This window comes from Pseudophryne corroboree, chromosome 3 (assembly GCF_028390025.1).
Source record: "Pseudophryne corroboree isolate aPseCor3 chromosome 3, aPseCor3.hap2, whole genome shotgun sequence".
Taxonomy (NCBI): domain Eukaryota; kingdom Metazoa; phylum Chordata; class Amphibia; order Anura; family Myobatrachidae; genus Pseudophryne; species Pseudophryne corroboree.
In genome coordinates this window covers 13,147,410-13,167,140 of record NC_086446.1, presented here as the reverse complement: position 1 = coordinate 13,167,140, position 19,731 = coordinate 13,147,410, and the positions used below count along the sequence as shown (strand labels likewise).

Here is a 19,731-nt window from a genome sequence, read left to right as displayed (position 1 = left end):
TGCTGACTTTTACGTTTTCTTTTATTGCTGCTGTGATGCGGAGTTGTCATAATAAACATCATTGACTTTTATCTAAGTTGTCGTGGTCACGCCTTCGGGCAGTTATTATTCATGTTACTTACATGTCCAGGGGTCTGATACAACCTCCCAGGTTCCGGTACATCTCAGCCCCTACAACTGAGGCTGCCTCCCGTCAGCTCAGGCCCTCAGTTGTGACACACTGTAGTGAAGAAGACATCCGGTGAGTGTGAGACACCCAGCAGCCATCCTAGTGTGTCAGGTGGACTAAGCAGGACCCAGTGCTCCATCGCGGTGCCTCCACCTCACTCACTGATACATAAGAGACACAATGACCAGAAGCTCCTGGAACTCACCAACAAGATCATTCAGCTGCTGACTGGAGAGGTGACTGCTGGGAATGGGACATTATACTGTAACACCAGGGGACGTGTCTGGGTGATGCCTGGAGAGGTGACTGCTGGGAATGGGGCATTATACAGTAACACCAGGGGATGTGTCTGGGTGATGCCTGGAGAGGTGACTGCTGGGAATGGGACATTATACAGTAACACCAGGGGATGTGTCTGGGTTATGACTGGAGAGGTGACTGCTGGGAATGGGACATTATTCAGTAACACCAGGGGATGTGTCTGGGTGATGACTGGAGAGGTGACTGCCGGGAATGGGGCATTATACAGTAACACTAGGGGATGTGTCTGGGTTATGACTGGAGAGGTGACTGCTGGGAATGGGACATTATTCAGTAACACTAGGTGATGTGTCTGGGTGATGTCTGGGGAGGTGACTGCTGGGAATGGGGCATTATACAGTAAAACCAGCGGACGTGTCTGGATTTTGACTGGAGGGGTGACTGCTGGGAATATGGCATTATACAGTAACACCAGGGGACGTGTCCTGGAGAGGTGACTGCTTGGAATGGGACATTATTCAGTACCACCAGGTGTCTGGGTGATGACTGGAGAGGTGACTGCCGGGAATGGGGCATTATACAGTAACACCAGGGGATGTGTCTGGGTTATGACTGGAGAGGTGACTGCTGGGAATGGGACATTATACAGTAACACCAGGGGATGTGTCTGGGTGATGACTGGAGAGGCGACTGCCGGGAATGGGACATTATACAGTAACACCAGGGGATGTATCATTGTGTGTGTCAGGTTCCTATAAGGTGTCAGGATGTCTCTGTCTATGTCTCCATGCAGGAGGGGGAGTATATAGAGGAACACAGGGGTCTGTACAAGGACGTGATGATGGAGAATCACCGGACCCTCACATCACTGGGTAAGAGGAGACTGTCATGTATTGTACAGGGGAGAGCAGGTATGGGGGCCCCTATATACACACATCATATGATAATCACATATATACACTGTACTCAGTCACTGTGTGTCTCCTACAGATGGACCCAGTAACAGAGATACCCTAGAGAGATGTCCCCGTCCTCTGTATTCCTAGGATTGTACAGAGGAGAATCACAGGATCCTACAAAAGGATCAGGTAGGTGGGATTTAGGGTCTTCCCAATATACCAAAGTGACTGTCCCTATATGATGTGTAGAGCAGCTGTGTGTTTTATACACTGATATTTTACGGTTTCACCTCAGTTTAATCTGACTGTATGCAAATGTCATTATAGTGTCTTTTTGTTTTTTTTTAGGAAGAACATCTGTCTGATATTAAAACAGAAGATATAGAGGGAGAAGAAGAGACGTATGTGACTGATACAAAGGTAGAAGATATAGAGAGAGAGGAAGAGACATATGTGACTGATATGAAGGCAGAAGATATAGGGGGAGAAGAAGAGACGTATGTGACTGATATGAAGGCAGAAGATACAGAGGGAGAAGAAGAGACGTATGTGACTGATATGAAGGCAGAAGATATAGGGGGAGAAGAAGAGACGTATGTGACTGATATGAAGGCAGAAGTTATAGAGGGAGAAGAAGAGACGTATGTGACTGATATAAAGGCAGAAGATATAGAGAGAGAAGAAGAGACGTATGTGACTGATATGAAGACAGAAGATATAGAGGGAGAAGAAGAGACGTATGTGACTGATATAAAGGCAGAACATATAGAGAGAGCAGAAGAGACGTATGTGACTGATATGAAGGCAGAAGATACAGAGGGAGAAGAAGAGACATATGTGACTGATATGAAGGCAGAAGATATAGAGGGAGAAGAAGAGACGTATGTGACTGATATGAAGGCAGAAGATACAGAGGGAGAAGAAGAGACGTATGTGAGGGGTGATCAGCAGTGTAAGGAGGAGGAGATCCCTACAGATATCATCACAGGTGAGTAATACACACTTATTACAGAAAAGAGTCACATATTCTCCTTGCTCAGTCACTACAGCAATCTCTTATCCTACACCCTCCTCTGTACAAACTAATGAGGAATATGTATTTTCCCAGTGGGGGAGTCAGGAAACATCAGCCCCTATTATACTCCTGCTCTCCCCCTCACATCATGTCACTGAGTATTACTAGCCCACAGAGCTGACCAGTCTCCTCCCCACACTCTCTGGTGTTTCTCATACATCAGGAGCCATCAGCCCCTATTATACTCCTGCTCTCCCCTCACATCATGTCACTGTGTGTCACCAGCCCAGAGATCTCTCTTCCCCACACACTCTGGTGTATCTCATGCATCAGGAGCCATCAGCCCTTATTATACTCCTGCTCTCCCCCTCACATCATGTCACTGTGTGTTACCAGCCCAGAGATCTGACCAGTCTCCTTCCCACACTCCCTAATGTATCTCATACATTAGGAGCCCTATTATACTCCTGCTCTCCCCTCACATCATGTCACTTTGTGTTACCAGCCCAGAGATCTCTCCTCCCCACACACTCTGGTGTATCTCATACATCAGGAGCCATCAGCCCCTATTATACTCCTGCTCTCCTCCTCACATCATGTCACTGTGTGTTACCAGCCCAGAGATCTGACCAGTCTCTTCCCCACACTCTCTGGAGTATCTCATACATCAGGTGCCATCAGCCCCTATTATTCTCCTGCTCTCCCTTCACATCATGTCACTGTTACCAGCCCAGAGATCTTACCAGTCTTCTCCCCACACTCTCTGGTGTATCTCATACATCAGGTGCCATCAGCCCCTATTATTCTCCTGCTTTCCCCTCGCATCATGTCACTGTGTTACCAGCCCAGAGATCTGACCAGTCTCCTCCCCACACTCTCTGGTGTATCTCATACATCAGGAGCCATCATCCCCTGTTATACTCCTGCTCTCCCCTCACATCATGTCACTGTGTGTCACCAGTAGCCATACTGTGTGCTAGCAGTACCTCTGGCTATGGTATTACATGCTATATTATGTACGCTATGGATGTGTATTATTTGTGGCTTGGTGTGGCTGCTTGCTGGGGCACAGGCTCGGGGTTCCTCATGCCACATGACACAATGCTTAGGAATTATTTGGCACTGCCCCTGTCATGTATCCACATGCTCCTGTAACAGCCGGCCTCAGGAAATTGGCTAATGAGCGGCTCCTGTTACTGAATTGGCAGCATCTGAGTCTTGCTACCGTTGCCTTAGCTATATATTACATTTATTGAGTTTGTCTATGGGAACCTGCATTCATAATCCTGCACCCTGATTACCTGTCCCCTGGCACTTGGATGACGGCCTTCTCTGGCTTCTAATCCATGGCCTTAAGGGCACACCAATGGTTATTAATGGAAGTATCTTCAGAAGCGTTCACGTCTAAGTAGGAGGACAATGCCTCTTGAAAAATGATGGTGCCTTCAGCATCCATTAATATATAATCTTGCAATCTCCAAGGTGGTAAAGGAGGAGTAGTGGGAAAAGACGACCAGGACCATATCAGAGGGGTGTGATCAGACCATGAAATTGTTGTCGGTAGAAAAACTCAAGTGACCAGGTTCTGGGATACAATGTGATAAATATGGAGACTGACACAGGACATTTCATAAAGGATAAGAATTTATTTCTCTAAGTTACAACAAAGAAAACCTGCAAATAACAAGTTATACTCCGTTACAATAATAGCAAGAACAAATTATTATACTCAGCTCTTATCTCAGATGTTATAAGATCTGTCCCAGATGATGGACATCGATTATGTAGTTTAAACAATATAGTTCAGTCGCCCTCAGGGTCCCTCTTAAATAACTCTGTCTGAATTTATTAAACTGAGGTGGGTTTATAGAAGTCTGTATCCGCTGCAGACAGAACCAGCTTTGATCGGAACTAACCTGCTATGTGTTAGTGTCTAAGCTTTATACCCTGCAAGGATACGCTAACATTGTCTTACCAGATATTACATTCAGGGTCTGTGATGCTGGGTGCAGTAGTCCTTCAGTATAACATAATTTATCTTATCCTGGACAACTGTCCCCTTTCACCTACTTATGAATCCAATACCCCAAACATCTTACTAGACAGTTTCCATCTGAGATACTGATAACAGGAACATATATCTATAATAATCAGCCAGCCTAAAAGCTGTGTATATTCTTCTCACTAATCCTAACAAAATGTCCATATATAAAGCAATGAGGTCATACATATACAAAATGGAGTTACACATGTACAAAATGGAATCTAAAAAGTAGTTAAAAAATATCACCCCATACAGAAATATATCCATGCGAGGGATCAATTGTAACAACCTAGAAAAAGGTCTATTCTCTAACATGACTTGTGTACAGCAGAGTAATAAGTATAATTACGCACACCTGGATGTCTAATTCTCCGAGTATCATAGAGGTCAAATTCAGCTAATAAAGGGAGTAGGAGGAAGCTGAGGAACGGGCGACATCACTGGTCTGTTCATCAGTAGTGGAGGATCTATCAAGATGAGGGTCTGGAGCAAGATTAAATCTCCCAAAAGGAGAAGTGCAATTTCTTGTAGCTTTTGAAATTTTTTTTAAAGAATTCGGGGCTCTCTGGCATTAGGGGCATAGAGAGAAGTGAGGGGGACATATGTATAATGAACTATCCCAACTAGAATCCAATATCTACCATTGCAATCCACCCACTTATTTTCCAGGTGAAAGGGGCAGGATCTATTAGAAATGATGGCTACACCACAGGAGATATAGCATGTTGGGTAGTTATTGGTAAACTGAGGGGGAGAGTGCAGTGGAACATGTGATTCCTGAATGGCCACCACCTCCGCCTTCTGGTAAGCAAAATATTTTAGTGCAAGACATCTCTTACGGGGAGAATTGAGACCTTTTACATTAAGACTTAAAAACTTCACCATAATAGATAGATATCAGATTATGGTATGAAACCTCTAGGATCATCTGTGTAAAGTCCAATAGAGTCTGTATGTGTGTGCATACTTCAAACTATCAAATAACAGAAAAAATAAATAAAATAGGGAACAAAAACCGGAGACAAACAGAAAATAGCGTCCATAAAGGAGCTAGAGATTCCGTCACTAATGTACCGTGACAGAAAGGCGGAAAAAGGAGGCAGTCGGGCCTAAAAGAGATACCCACCGACTACCCCAAGTAGCCATACGAGAGTGCAAAATATAGTCATCATAGTAACAATTGTACAAAGAAATATCAAATCTCAATGTATCCAAAGGATGTAAAGGCCAAGAACATGGCCTGATATCCAATTTAGGTTCTACCAACACCGTTATAAGGGCAACAGGATGTTAGACGAATCAGTCATGCTTTGCCTGAACACCTAAGCATTATGGAAAGGAATAACTAAAAGTAACAGTGGAAAGAATATCAGACCGTATACATTATAGCAATTAAATAGCACAGGAAATAAAGATAAAAAAAATACGTTTTCTACCCATAACAAGAACAAATAAATCTGGCCCAAAAATAGATCCATGCCCAGTAACTTAGTCCCAGTTGTCACATGTTATAGTAGGAAACAGATTCTCAGAGTGTCTGCAACAGTCTTAGTCCTTTACCATATTAATTTGAGACGGAAGATAACTCCTCCGGGATTGGTTTAGCTAAAGTGTCATGAAGGACTGTCAACAGGAGTGTCCCACTCTTTCAGAACAGCAGGGTCATCCTCAGGTGAAGGTATCGCTGCGAAGGCGCCGTTTTGCATTACAATAATCTTAGTAGGAAAGCCCCATATGTATTGCACATGTCCTTGAGTGGAATAGACGCCTTTTGGCCAGCGTCACAGAAGAAATATCCGGAGATAGCTGCAGATTATCCAGACACTCAGCTGTGGATGAGGAAAACAAAGCAGCCTGTAGAATGTGTTCTTTAATATGAAAAAAGTGGACCCTGAGCAGAGTGTCCCTCGGTGCTTGGATAGATGCCTGTTGGGACTTTGGGAGTCTATGGATCCTATCAGTAAGAAGGTCCACGGCAGAAGCCTTCGGTAAACGTTTCTGAATGAGGTCCATGGCATAATCATAAAGCTCAGCATTTGTAACAGAATCCGGAATGCCCATTATTCTGATATTATTTCTCCGAGACCAGTCTTCTAAATCAATGACTTTATCACGAATAGAGAGCATGGACCAAATGTAATAGAGTGAGAGATTCAAAAAGTGAGAGATTTGGTAAGGTTTTACAGTTTATTTTAAAGTGGCAATCATTTACACAGTAAGACCAACCTGGTTTTGCAGTGTAAATGATTGCCACTTTAAAATAAACTGAAAAACCTTACCAAATCTCTCACTTTCTGAATCTCTCACTCTATTACATTTGGCCCCTAGTCTTCCTGAAGGGTGTCATGTGCTGAAATCAGATCTTTGTGAGACGCAACAATCTTTCATCTTAGTCTGTACTAGTGCCAATCTCACTGATATCGGACCTCAAAGCTTGAATATTAGAGTTAAGTTCTGAGGTTATTTCAGTCCTTAAATGTAAATAACAGAGAATGTATAGAGCGTAGAGTAACAGGACCATCTAGAGTGTATTAAGACGTCTTCAGCCATTACAGCTGAGCTGTGCATTTACAAGAAGAAGCAGATGATGTAGCGGTCTCAGAAGGACCACCTGAATTCGAGGTACCAAAGAGATGGACAGGTGGGGCCGATTTGGTACCTTTTAACCTTTTTTAGAGGCATGGTAAGCCGGCTACAAAGAGACAGACCTCTCAGAGATAGGAAAATACCAACGATCTATAAATAAAAGGAGCAGTAGTACGCTGTCAGGAGGTTACATCAAAATGACTCCGTTCAAAATGACATTCTTAGTCTGGGTGACTGGGCTATCCGAGCCCTAATATCAAGTAAACCATGATGTAAAGCAGGGGTGGGGAACCTCCGGCCCACGGCCCGCGAAGCCGTTTGGTCCGGCCCACCAGCTGGTGTCAGTGAGACACGCTGCCGCTCAGTCCGGCGGCAGCGTGTCTCAGCTGTTAGAACAGGGAGACGGAGGAGAGCGCGGATGTCGGGCGGCTGCGGCGACGTGTATTACTTCAAACCAGCCGCCGGTCCGTGAGCCAATCAGAGCTCGCGGACCGGCAGCCAATCAAGAGCCGCGGCTGCCGGTCCGCGAGCTCTGATTGGCTCTCGAACCGGCGGCTGGTTTGAAGTACTACACGGCGCCGCCGCTCCCACCCGACAGCCGCGCTCTCCTCCGTCTCGCAGGTAAGCAGCACAGAGGGGAGGGGGGAGGGCATCTACATACCTGGCACCGTGGGGGGCATCTGTATACCTGGCACTGTGGGGGCATCTGCATACCTGGCACCGTGGGGGGCATCTGTATACCTTGCACTGTGGGGGCATCTGCATACCTGACACTGTGGGGGGCATCTCTATACCTGGCACTGTGGGGGCATCTGTATACCTGGCACTGTGGGGGCAACTGCATACCTGGCACTGTGGGGGCATCTGCATACCTGGCACTGTGGGGGGCATTTGTATACCTGGCACTGTGGGGGCATCTGTATACCTGGCACTGTGGGGGGCATCTGTATACCTGGCACTGTGGGGGGCATCTGTATACCTGGCACTGTGAGGGCATCTGTATACCTGGCACTGTGAGGGCATTTGTATACCTGGCACTGTGGGGGGCATCTGCATACCTGGCACTGTGGGGGGCATCTGCATACCTGGCACTGTGGGGGGCATCTGTATACCTGGCACTGTGGGGGGCATCTGTATACCTGGCACTGTGGGGGGCATCTGTATATCTGGCACTGTGGGGGCATCTGTATACCTGGCACTGTGAGGGCATTTGTATACCTGGCACTGTGAGGGCATTTGTATACCTGGCACTGTGAGGGCATTTGTATACCTGGCACTGTGGGGGCATCTGTATACCTGGCACTGTGGGGGGCATCTGCATACCTGGCACTGTGAGGGCATTTGTATACCTGGCACTGTGGGGGCATCTGTATACCTGGCACTGTGGGGGGCATCTGCATACCTGGCACTGTGAGGGCATTTGTACACCTGGCACTGTGAGTGCATTTGTACACCTGGCACTGTGAGGGCATATGTACACCTGACACTATTGGGGGCATATGTGTATCACGTCCCATTTTAACTGGCCACACCCACACACGGCGCGCACACACAGTACCTCTAAGAGGCAGACCTACTGGGGGGCAGGGTAATTTTTTAAGTTGAGAATTTTTGTATGGCCCCCGAAGGATTTTATAAATATCCAAATGGCCCTCGGTAGAAAAAAGGTTCCCCACCCCTGATGTAAAGCAACTCAAATAACACAGTAATGAGCGAGAAATTCCACTAGAGGTCAGCGTGATACAGACGTGAAGTACTCAGCACAGAGAGACACAAATGGCAAAATATATTCAGTGAATAAATCCACAAAATAATATACTGTGAGGTTGTAATCAGAGTGTAATGAGCTGTACTCAGACGATACTTGATACTGGGCTCTGCATGTAGACTGAGAGGAAGTAGATTATAGTGGTACCATATACATAGAAGGTAGTTTCACCTCCAGGCAAATGCTTCAATTTAGTGTAGTGACCCCGGTTCAGCCGTCAGGACACTTATTTAGCAGCTTATATCAATTTTATTGAAGGCAGAAGGCAAAGCATGCGATGGCTGGGCACCAGGATCCAAAATGGCAGCCACCTCACTTCCCAATATCGCCGCCGGGCTCCTGTGACTGTGGGCAGCCCGTTCTGTCCCCAGCAGTAGCGGGAGCTGTGCACCTGTGTGAGCGGGAGAGCAAGTGCTCCTGCCTGAGCAAAAGCGCCTCCAAGTCATGTGGCCGGAGTATGCAGGAAAGACTGGGCGCACTTAGCCCCAGAATACAGCCCGTGGCTTCAGTGGCGTCACTAGGCTGAGACAGTGAACAATGCCCAGAGTGAGCTGAGCGAGCTGCTTTAGGGCAGGAAGAGTGGGGGACTTAATAGATTGGGTCTTGGTCCCAGCGGCGGCTGAGAGCTATCAGGTAGGGTAGATAAGAAGAACTCCAGAAAGCACATCTGGATGGACTCAGGCCACGCCCCTCTTATTTATTATTTTATATACTTACAGGGTGACAGGTTTGGTACATCCCTGCAAAGGCAGATCCAATCTCTTTCTCATCAGACTCTGCTGTGTTCCCTGCACTCTCACTCAGATGTTCACTGCTTTCAGTAGCACACATATGAGAAGCAGAAGTATGGCGGCAGCTGTATAGATTCTGATATGTAATTCTCTGTATCATACAGTACACACATCATCCTTATTACTATTACCAGTAAATCCTTTTCTCGTAGTCCGTAGAGGATGCTGGGGTTCCATTTAGTACCATGGGGTATAGACGGCTCCCTTGGGAGCCAGGGGCACTTTAGGCGTTTAATAGTGTGGGCTGGCTCCTCCCTCTATGCCCCTCCTACCAGACTCGGTCTAGAAACTGTGCCCGAGGAGACGGACATACTTCGAGGGAAGGAAATACACAGATAGTGGTGAGATTTACACCAGCTCACACATACGCACATCCGACTTGCTGTGACAAGTTCTCTTCAAATAAATTTTAAATGCCCTCACAACATCCAAGGACTTTGAGGCGATTGAGGAGTCGGTAGCCACTGGCACCACAATAGGTTGGTTGATATGAAAAGCTGATACAACCTTTGGAAGAAATTGCTGACTCGTTCTGAGCTCAGCTCTATCCTCATGGAAAATCAAGTAGGGCTCTTGCATGACAATGCCCCCAATTCTGACATGTCGAGCAGATGCCAATGCCAACAGTGTGACCGCCTTCCAAGTAAGAAACTTGATGTCCACCTCCTGTAAAGGCTCGAACCAATCCGATTGCAGGAACTACAGCACCACATTAAGATCCCAAGGTGCCGTTGGCACCACAAAGGGTGGTTGGCTGTGCAGAACCCCTTTTAAGAAAGTCTGAACCTCAGGGAGGGCAGCCAATTGTTTCTGGAAGAAAATGGAGAAGGCCGAAATCTGGACCTTTATGGAGCCCAAGCGTAGGCCCACATTCACGCCTGCTTGCAGAAAGAGGAGAAACCGTCCCAGTTGAAACTCCGCAGTAGGATATTTCTTGGATTTACACCAAGACACATACTTTTTCCAAATTCGATGGTAATGTTTAGACTTTACTCCCTTCCTAGCCTGTACCAGGGTAGTAAAATGAACTTTTTCGGAATGCCCTTCCGAGCTAAGATCTGGCGTCCATGCCATCAAACGTAGCCGCGGTAAGTCTTGATAGGCGAACGACCCCTGTAGTAGAAGGTCCCCGTGAAGAGGAAGAGGATTCTCCAGCAGTAATTCCAGAAGATCCGCGTACCAACCCCGTCTTGGCCAGTCCGGAGCAATGAACTCTTATTCTTTTTATTAGTTTGAGAATCCTTGGGATGAGTGGAAGTGGAGGGAACACATACACCGATTGGAACAACCACGGAGTTACCAGGGCGTCCACCAGCACTGCTTGTGGGTATCTCGACCTGGAACAGTACCTCCAAAGCTTCTTGTTGAGGTGGGAAGCCATCATGGCTATCTGAGGTACAACCCATCGACTTGTTACCTCTGCGAACACCTCTGGGTGGAGGCCCCATTCTCCTGGATGGAGATTGTGTCTGCTGAGGAAGTCCGCTTCCCAGTTGTCCACTCCCGGTATGAAGATAGCTGACAGCGCCATTGCGTGCTTTTCTGCCCTGAGGAGGATTCTTATATCCTTTGACATCGCCGCTGTGCTCTTTGTTCCGCCCTGTCGGTTTATGTAGGACACCGCCGTTACATTGTCCGACTGAACCTGAATGGCCCGATCTTGCAGAAGATGTGCCGCTTGTAGAAGTCCATTGTATATGGCCCTTAGTTCCAGAATGTTTATCGGAAGGATGGATTCCAGACTTGACCACTTTCCTTGGAAGTTTTCCCCTTGGGTGACTGCTCCCCAACCTCTGAGACTTGCATCCGTGGTTAGAAGGATCCAATTCTGAATCCCGAGCCTGCGGCCCTCGAGTATGTGAGAAGTTTGCAGCCACCAGAGAAGTGAAATTCTGGCTTTCGGCGACAGGTGTATCCGCTGGTGCATGTGAAGATGGGATCCCGACCATTTGTCTAGGAGATCCAGTTGGAATGACCTCGCATGGAATCTTCCGTATTGTTGAGCCTCGTAGGAGGCTACCATCTTCCTCAGAAGGCTAATGCACTGATGAACCGATACCCAGGTTGGCTTCAGGACATCCCGTACCATTGATTGAATCACCAACGCTTTCTCCGCTGGTAGAAACACCCTCTGCTCTTCCATGTCGAGTATCATTCCAGGAAGGGCAGTCTCCGTGTCGGTTCCTAATGTGACTTTGGAAGGTTCAGGATCCACCCGTGATCCTGGAGTAGTACAGTTGAGAGAGCTATACTCTGCAACAACCTCTCCCTGGAAGATGGTTTTATCAGCAGATCATCCAGATATGGAATTATGTTCACTCCCTGCCTGCGGAGGAGTGGCATCATCTCTGCCATGACCTTGGTGAACACCCTCGGTGCTGTGTATAGGCCTGGAACTGATAGTGACAGTCCAGCAGCGCAAATCTGAGAAGCCTGGTGAGGCGGCCAGATTGGAATGTGAAGGTACGCATCCTTGATATCCAGGGATACCAGGAATTCCCCCTCCTCCAGACCTGAGATCACCGCTCTTAGAGACTCCATCTTGAATTTGAATTCCCTCAAGTACGGGTTCAATGACTTTAGGTTTAATATCGGTCTTACCGAACCATCCAGTTTCGGTACCACAAACAGGTTTGAGTAATAACCTTTGTGCATTAGGTGAGGTGGAACTGGAACAATAACATTTGTTTACCCAATCTTTGAATGGCTTCCTTTAGGATAGCACTTTCTGTCAGCAAAGCTGGTAATCCTGATTTGAAGAATCTGTGAGGTGGTAGGTCTTGAAATTCCAGTTTGTACCCCTGGGTAACAATATCTTTGACCCAGGGGTCTAGGCAAGAGGATGCCCAGATATGACTGAAATCTTTTAGTCTCGCTCCCACCTGCCTGATCACCAGGCTGGGAGGTCCACCGTCATGCTGAAGACTTGGAGGAAGCAGAACCTGGTTTCTGTTCCTGGGAACCTGTTGGTGCAGGTTTTCTGGATTTTCCCCGACTTCCTCTAAAGAAAGTGGAAGGGGGTTTGGACTTTTTGACTTTTGCTGTCCGAATGGACTGCAATGTGGACGTAGGATAAGATTTCCTAGTCGGCGGTGTGGTTGAGGGAAGGAAGGTTGACTTACCCGCAGTTGCCGTGGAGATCTACGCATCCAATGCATCCCCAAACAGAGCCTGACCTGTGAAGGGTAGGTTCTCCACACTTTTCTTGGATTCCGCATCCGCAGCCAGAGTCCCCTGCGTGCCAAGACAGCCATGGAAGAAGCCCTTGCATTAAGCAGGCCAAGGTCCTTCATGGCCTCCATCATGAAACCTGCAGAATCCTGTATGTGACGTAAAAACAATTCAATGTCACTCCTGTCCATAGCATCTAATTCCTGTAGTTATGTGCCTGACCACTTTACTATGGCTTTAGAAATCCATGCACAAGCAATAGTGGGCCTTAAAGCCACGTCTGTAGCTGTGTATAGTCATTTGAGTGTAGTCTCAATCTTGCGGTCAGCCGGTTCTTTTAAAGTGGTCGACCCAGGAACAGGTAAAACCACCCTTTTAGACAATCGAGATACAGAAGTATCTACTATCGGTGGGGTTTCCCACTTTTTCCTGTCCTCTTTGGGGAAAGGAAAAGCAATGAGAACCCTCTTTGAAATCTGGAATTTTTTCTCTGGGTTTTCCCAGGATTTTTCAAACAAGGAGTTTTACTCCTTTGAAGCAGGGAAGGTAAGGGAGGATTTCTTATTGTCAGTAAAGTAAGCCTCCACCTGCTCAGGTGCTTTCTCAGTAATATGCAGAATGTCCCTAATAGCCTCAATCATTAATTGCACTCCCTTAGTAAGGGACGCATCATCACCCCCCCCCCCCCCTGCATATCCCCATCACTATCACAGTCGGTATCCATGTCAGCTTGTATTATCTGGGCAAGATCACGCTTATTTTGGTTATGTAGTAGGGGTCCCAGATGAGGTAGTGGGAGTTGAACACTGCAATACCTCTACAGAGTTCCTCAAAACCTGCGTTTGTTTCTCATTATATGACATCCTAGATTAAATCTGTGATATCATGCCCCTTATAGAATCCACCCATGGGGGTTCAGATTCAGAGGGCTGGGAAATTACATTGCAGTCCTGAGTACATGGAATAGACTCTTCAGGAGAAGATACACACTCTGCAGCACAGGACACAGAGTCCTTAGACATGTTAATGTGAGATATACACACACACACACAGGAAAATGTCAGACACAGTTTCCCACAGAGTACCTTCAGAGAGACACAGAGTATAAGGAGCCAATCGCACAGCGCCCCAGTAGGCAGTTATTAATACAAACTGTCGGCGCTGACTGAGTAACAATAGGATAAACTACATATAAACACACTCCCCCCTTGTCTATAACACCCTGGTACCGCAGAGGATAGCTGGAGTTATGAGGAGGTCAGTGCTCCCTGTCAGCGTTCTGATGCTGTGATCTGCAGGGAGAAAATGGTGCTGGTGAGTGCTGGATCCACTCTGAGGAGAAGTCCCGCCCCCTGTAATGGCGCGTTCTCCCGCACTTATTGTATTATACTGGCCTGAGGTATTTTATATCTAACAGCGGGATTAGCCCAATAGCTATAGTGGACCAGTGTAGGGTGATTGTGCTGGCTCAGGACGCCCCTCACAGCGCCGTACACAGTGTGCCGCTGAGCCTTTCCGGAGCGCAGTCTGTCAGAACTGCGCTCCCACCCTTGTGCCGCCATTCCCGCCGCTTACATCCATCTGTTGATGGACTGTTAGCAGTACAATAAATGCCCAAGCAGTGCTTAGATGTCAGGGGGGAGACAGGGTGGGTGGCAGTAGTGCAGTAGCGGGGCTGCTGGAGGTAGTGTGTAAGTAGGTAATATTGTCCCCAATCAGCACTGAGGTGGCAGACAGGGTGAGTGGCAGTAGTGGGGGCTGCTGGAGGTAGTGTGTAAGTGGGTAATATTGTCCCCAATCAGCACTGAGGTGTCAGAGGGGGAGTGGCAGTAGTGGGGGCTGCTGGAGGCAGTGTGTAAGTGGGTAATATTGTCCCCAATCAGTGCTGAGGTGTCAGACAGGACGAGTGGCAGTAGTGGGGCTGCTGGAGGCAGTGTGTAAGTGGGTAATATTGTCCCCAATCAGCTCTGAGGTGGCAGACAGGACGAGTGGCAGTAGTGGGGGCTGCTGGAGGCAGTGTGTAAGTGGGTAATATTGTCCCCAATCAGTGCTGAGGTGACAGACAGGATGAGTGGCAGTAGTGGGGGCTGCTGGAGGCAGTGTGTAAGTGGGTAATATTGTCCCCAATCAGTGCTGAGGTGACAGACAGGATGAGTGGCAGTAGTGGGGGCTGCTGGAGGCAGTGTGTAAGTGGGTAATATTGTCCCCAATCAGCAATGAGGTGGCAGACAGGGCGAGTGGCAGTAGTGGGGGCTGCTGGAGGCAGTGTGTAAGTGGGTAATATTGTCCCCAATCAGCTCTGAGGTGGCAGACAGGACGAGTGGCAGTAGTGGGGGCTGCTGGAGGCAGTGTGTAAGTGGGTAATATTGTCCCCAATCAGCACTGAGGTGGCAGACAGGACGAGTGGCAGTAGTGGGGGCTGCTGGAGGCAGTGTGTAAGTGGGTAATATTGTCCCCAATCAGTGCTGAGGTGACAGACAGGATGAGTGGCAGTAGTGGGGGCTGCTGGAGGCAGTGTGTAAGTGGGTAATATTGTCCCCAATCAGCAATGAGGTGGCAGACAGGACGAGTGGCAGTAGTGGGGGCTGCTGGAGGCAGTGTGTAAGTGGGTAATATTGTCCCCAATCAGCACTGAGGTGGCAGACAGGACGAGTGGCAGTAGTGGGTACTGCTGGAGGCAGTGTGTAAGTGGGTAATATTGTCCCCAATCAGCGCTGAGGTGGCAGACTGGACGAGTGGCAGTAGTGGGGGCTGCCGGAGGCAGTGTGTAAGTGGGTAATATTGTCCCCAATCAGTGCTGAGGTGTCAGACAGGACGAGTGGCAGTAGTGGGGGCTGCTGGAGGCAGTGTGTAAGTGGGTAATATTGTCCCCAATCAGTGCTGAGGTGGCAGACAGGACGAGTGGCAGTAGTGGGGGCTGCTGGAGGCAGTGTGTAAGTGGGTAATATTGTCCCCAATCAGTGCTGAGGTGACAGACAGGATGAGTGGCAGTAGTGGGGGCTGCTGGAGGCAGTGTGTAAGTGGGTAATATTGTCCCCAATCAGTGCTGAGGTGACAGACAGGATGAGTGGCAGTAGTGGGGGCTGCTGGAGGCAGTGTGTAAGTGGGTAATATTGTCCCCAATCAGCAATGAGGTGGCAGACAGGACGAGTGGCAGTAGTGGGGGCTGCTGGAGGCAGTGTGTAAGTGGGTAATATTGTCCCCAATCAGCACTGAGGTGGCAGACAGGACGAGTGGCAGTAGTGGGTACTGCTGGAGGCAGTGTGTAAGTGGGTAATATTGTCCCCAATCAGCGCTGAGGTGGCAGACAGGACGAGTGGCAGTAGTGGGGGCTGCTGGAGGCAGTGTGTAAGTGGGTAATATTGTCCCCAATCAGTGCTGAGGTGTCAGACAGGACGAGTGGCAGTAGTGGGGGCTGCTGGAGGCAGTGTGTAAGTGGGTAATATTGTCCCCAATCAGTGCTGAGGTGGCAGACAGGACGAGTGGCAGTAGTGGGGGCTGCTGGAGGCAGTGTGTAAGTGGGTAATATTGTCCCCAATCAGTGCTGAGGTGACAGACAGGATGAGTGGCAGTAGTGGGGGCTGCTGGAGGCAGTGTGTAAGTGGGTAATATTGTCCCCAATCAGTGCTGAGGTGACAGACAGGATAAGTGTCAGTAGTGGGGGCTGCTGGAGGCAGTGTGTAAGTGGGTAATATTGTCCCCAATCAGCAATGAGGTGGCAGACAGGACGAGTGGCAGTAGTGGGGGCTGCTGGAGGCAGTGTGTAAGTGGGTAATATTGTCCCCAATCAGCACTGAGGTGGCAGACAGGACGAGTGGCAGTAGTGGGTACTGCTGGAGGCAGTGTGTAAGTGGGTAATATTGTCCCCAATCAGCGCTGAGGTGGCAGACAGGACGAGTGGCAGTAGTGGGGGCTGCTGGAGGCAGTGTGTAAGTGGGTAATATTGTCCCCAATCAGCGCTGAGGTGTCAGACAGGACGAGTGGCAGTAGTGGGGGCTGCTGGAGGCAGTGTGTAAGTGGGTAATATTGTCCCCAATCAGCGCTGAGGTGGCAGACAGGACGAGTGGCAGTAGTGGGGGCTGCTGGAGGCAGTGTGTAAGTGGGTAATATTGTCCCCAATCAGCGCTGAGGTGACAGACAGGGCGAGTGACAGTAGCGGGGCTGCTGGAGGCAGTGTGTAAGTGGGTAATATTGTCCCCAATCAGTGCTGAGGTGGCAGACAGGACGAGTGGCAATAGTGGGGGCTGCTGGAGGCAGTGTGTAAGTGGGTAATATTGTCCCCAATCAGCGCTGAGGTGGCAGACAGGACGAGTGGCAGTAACGGGGCTGCTGGAGGCAGTGGGTAAGTGGGTAATATTGTCCCCAATCAGCGCTGAGGTGGCAGACAGGACGAGTGGCAGTAGCGGGGCTGCTGGAGGCAGTGTGTAAGTGGGTAATATTGTCCCCAATCAGCGCTGAGGTGGCAGACAGGACGAGTGGCAGTAGTGGGGGCTGCTGGAGGCAGTGTGTAAGTGGGTAATATTGTCCCTAATCAGTGCTGAGGTGGCAGACAGGATGAGTGACAGTAGTGGGGCTGCTGGAGGCAGTGTGTAAGTGGGTAATATTGTCCCCAATCAGTGCTGAGGTGGCAGACAGGACGAGTGGCAGTAGTGGGGGCTGCTGGAGGCAGTGTGTAAGTGGGTAATATTGTCCCCAATCAGCGCTGAGGTGGCAGACAGGACGAGTGGCAGTAGTGGGGGCTGCTGGAGGCAGTGTGTAAGTGGGTAATATTGTCCCCAATCAGTGCTGAGGTGGCAGACAGGACGAGTGGCAGTAGTGGGGGCTGCTGGAGGCAGTGTGTAAGTGGGTAATATTGCCCCCAATCAGTGCTGAGGTGGCAGACAGGACGAGTGGCAATAGTGGGGGCTGCTGGAGGCAGTGTGTAAGTGGGTAATATTGTCCCCAATCAGCTCTGAGGTGGCAGACAGGACGAGTGGCAGTAGTGGGGGCTGCTGGAGGCAGTGTGTAAGTGGGTAATATTGTCCCCAATCAGTGCTGAGGTGACAGACAGGATGAGTGGCAGTAGTGGGGGCTGCTGGAGGCAGTGTGTAAGTGGGTAATATTGTCCCCAATCAGTGCTGAGGTGACAGACAGGATGAGTGGCAGTAGTGGGGGCTGCTGGAGGCAGTGTGTAAGTGGGTAATATTGTCCCCAATCAGCAATGAGGTGGCAGACAGGGCGAGTGGCAGTAGTGGGGGCTGCTGGAGGCAGTGTGTAAGTGGGTAATATTGTCCCCAATCAGCTCTGAGGTGGCAGACAGGACGAGTGGCAGTAGTGGGGGCTGCTGGAGGCAGTGTGTAAGTGGGTAATATTGTCCCCAATCAGCACTGAGGTGGCAGACAGGACGAGTGGCAGTAGTGGGGGCTGCTGGAGGCAGTGTGTAAGTGGGTAATATTGTCCCCAATCAGTGCTGAGGTGACAGACAGGATGAGTGGCAGTAGTGGGGGCTGCTGGAGGCAGTGTGTAAGTGGGTAATATTGTCCCCAATCAGCACTGAGGTGGCAGACAGGACGAGTGGCAGTAGTGGGGGCTGCTGGAGGCAGTGTGTAAGTGGGTAATATTGTCCCCAATCAGCACTGAGGTGGCAGACAGGACGAGTGGCAGTAGTGGGTACTGCTGGAGGCAGTGTGTAAGTGGGTAATATTGTCCCCAATCAGCGCTGAGGTGGCAGACAGGACGAGTGGCAGTAGTGGGGGCTGCTGGAGGCAGTGTGTAAGTGGGTAATATTGTCCCCAGTCAGTGCTGAGGTGTCAGACAGGACGAGTGGCAGTAGTGGGGGCTGCTGGAGGCAGTGTGTAAGTGGGTAATATTGTCCCCAATCAGTGCTGAGGTGGCAGACAGGACGAGTGGCAGTAGTGGGGGCTGCTGGAGGCAGTGTGTAAGTGGGTAATATTGTCCCCAATCAGTGCTGAGGTGACAGACAGGATGAGTGGCAGTAGTGGGGGCTGCTGGAGGCAGTGTGTAAGTGGGTAATATTGTCCCCAATCAGTGCTGAGGTGACAGACAGGATGAGTGGCAGTAGTGGGGGCTGCTGGAGGCAGTGTGTAAGTGGGTAATATTGTCCCCAATCAGCAATGAGGTGGCAGACAGGACGAGTGGCAGTAGTGGGGGCTGCTGGAGGCAGTGTGTAAGTGGGTAATATTGTCCCCAATCAGCACTGAGGTGGCAGACAGGACGAGTGGCAGTAGTGGGTACTGCTGGAGGCAGTGTGTAAGTGGGTAATATTGTCCCCAATCAGCGCTGAGGTGGCAGACAGGACGAGTGGCAGTAGTGGGGGCTGCTGGAGGCAGTGTGTAAGTGGGTAATATTGTCCCCAATCAGTGCTGAGGTGTCAGACAGGACGAGTGGCAGTAGTGGGGGCTGCTGGAGGCAGTGTGTAAGTGGGTAATATTGTCCCCAATCAGCGCTGAGGTGGCAGACAGGACGAGTGGCAGTAGTGGGGGCTGCTGGAGGCAGTGTGTAAGTGGGTAATATTGTCCCCAATCAGTGCTGAGGTGGCAGACAGGACGAGTGGCAGTAGTGGGGGCTGCTGGAGGCAGTGTGTAAGTGGGTAATATTGCCCCCAATCAGTGCTGAGGTGGCAGACAGGACGAGTGGCAATAGTGGGGGCTGCTGGAGGCAGTGTGTAAGTGGGTAATATTGTCCCCAATCAGCGCTGAGGTGGCAGACAGGACGAGTGGCAGTAGCGGGGCTGCTGGAGGCAGTGTGTAAGTGGGTAATATTGTCCCCAATCAGCGCTGAGGTGGCAGACAGGATGAGTGGCAGTAGTGGGGCTGCTGGAGGCAGTGTGTAAGTGGGTAATATTGTCCCCAATCAGCGCTGAGGTGGCAGACAGGACGAGTGGCAATAGTGGGGGCTGCTGGAGGCAGTGTGTAAGTGGGTAATATTGTCCCCAATCAGTGCTGAGGTGTCAGACAGGACGAGTGGCAGTAGTGGGGCCTGCTGGAGGTAGTGTGTAAGTGGGTAATATTGTCCCCAATCAGCGCTG

General features: G+C 49.5%; 1 protein-coding gene and 1 long non-coding RNA gene across 2 annotated transcripts in view; both read left to right on the top strand.

Moving 5' to 3' along the window:
- LOC135056945 (uncharacterized) overlaps positions 1-19,731 on the top strand; it is a 904,883-nt gene that overhangs the window by 263,513 nt on the left and 621,639 nt on the right. The gene's annotated exons all lie outside the window — the stretch shown is intronic.
- Positions 288-1,480, top strand: LOC135057035 (uncharacterized). The gene is made up of 3 exons (XR_010244118.1): positions 288-405; positions 1,224-1,302; positions 1,421-1,480. It is a non-coding gene; the product is annotated as an uncharacterized LOC135057035 (long non-coding RNA).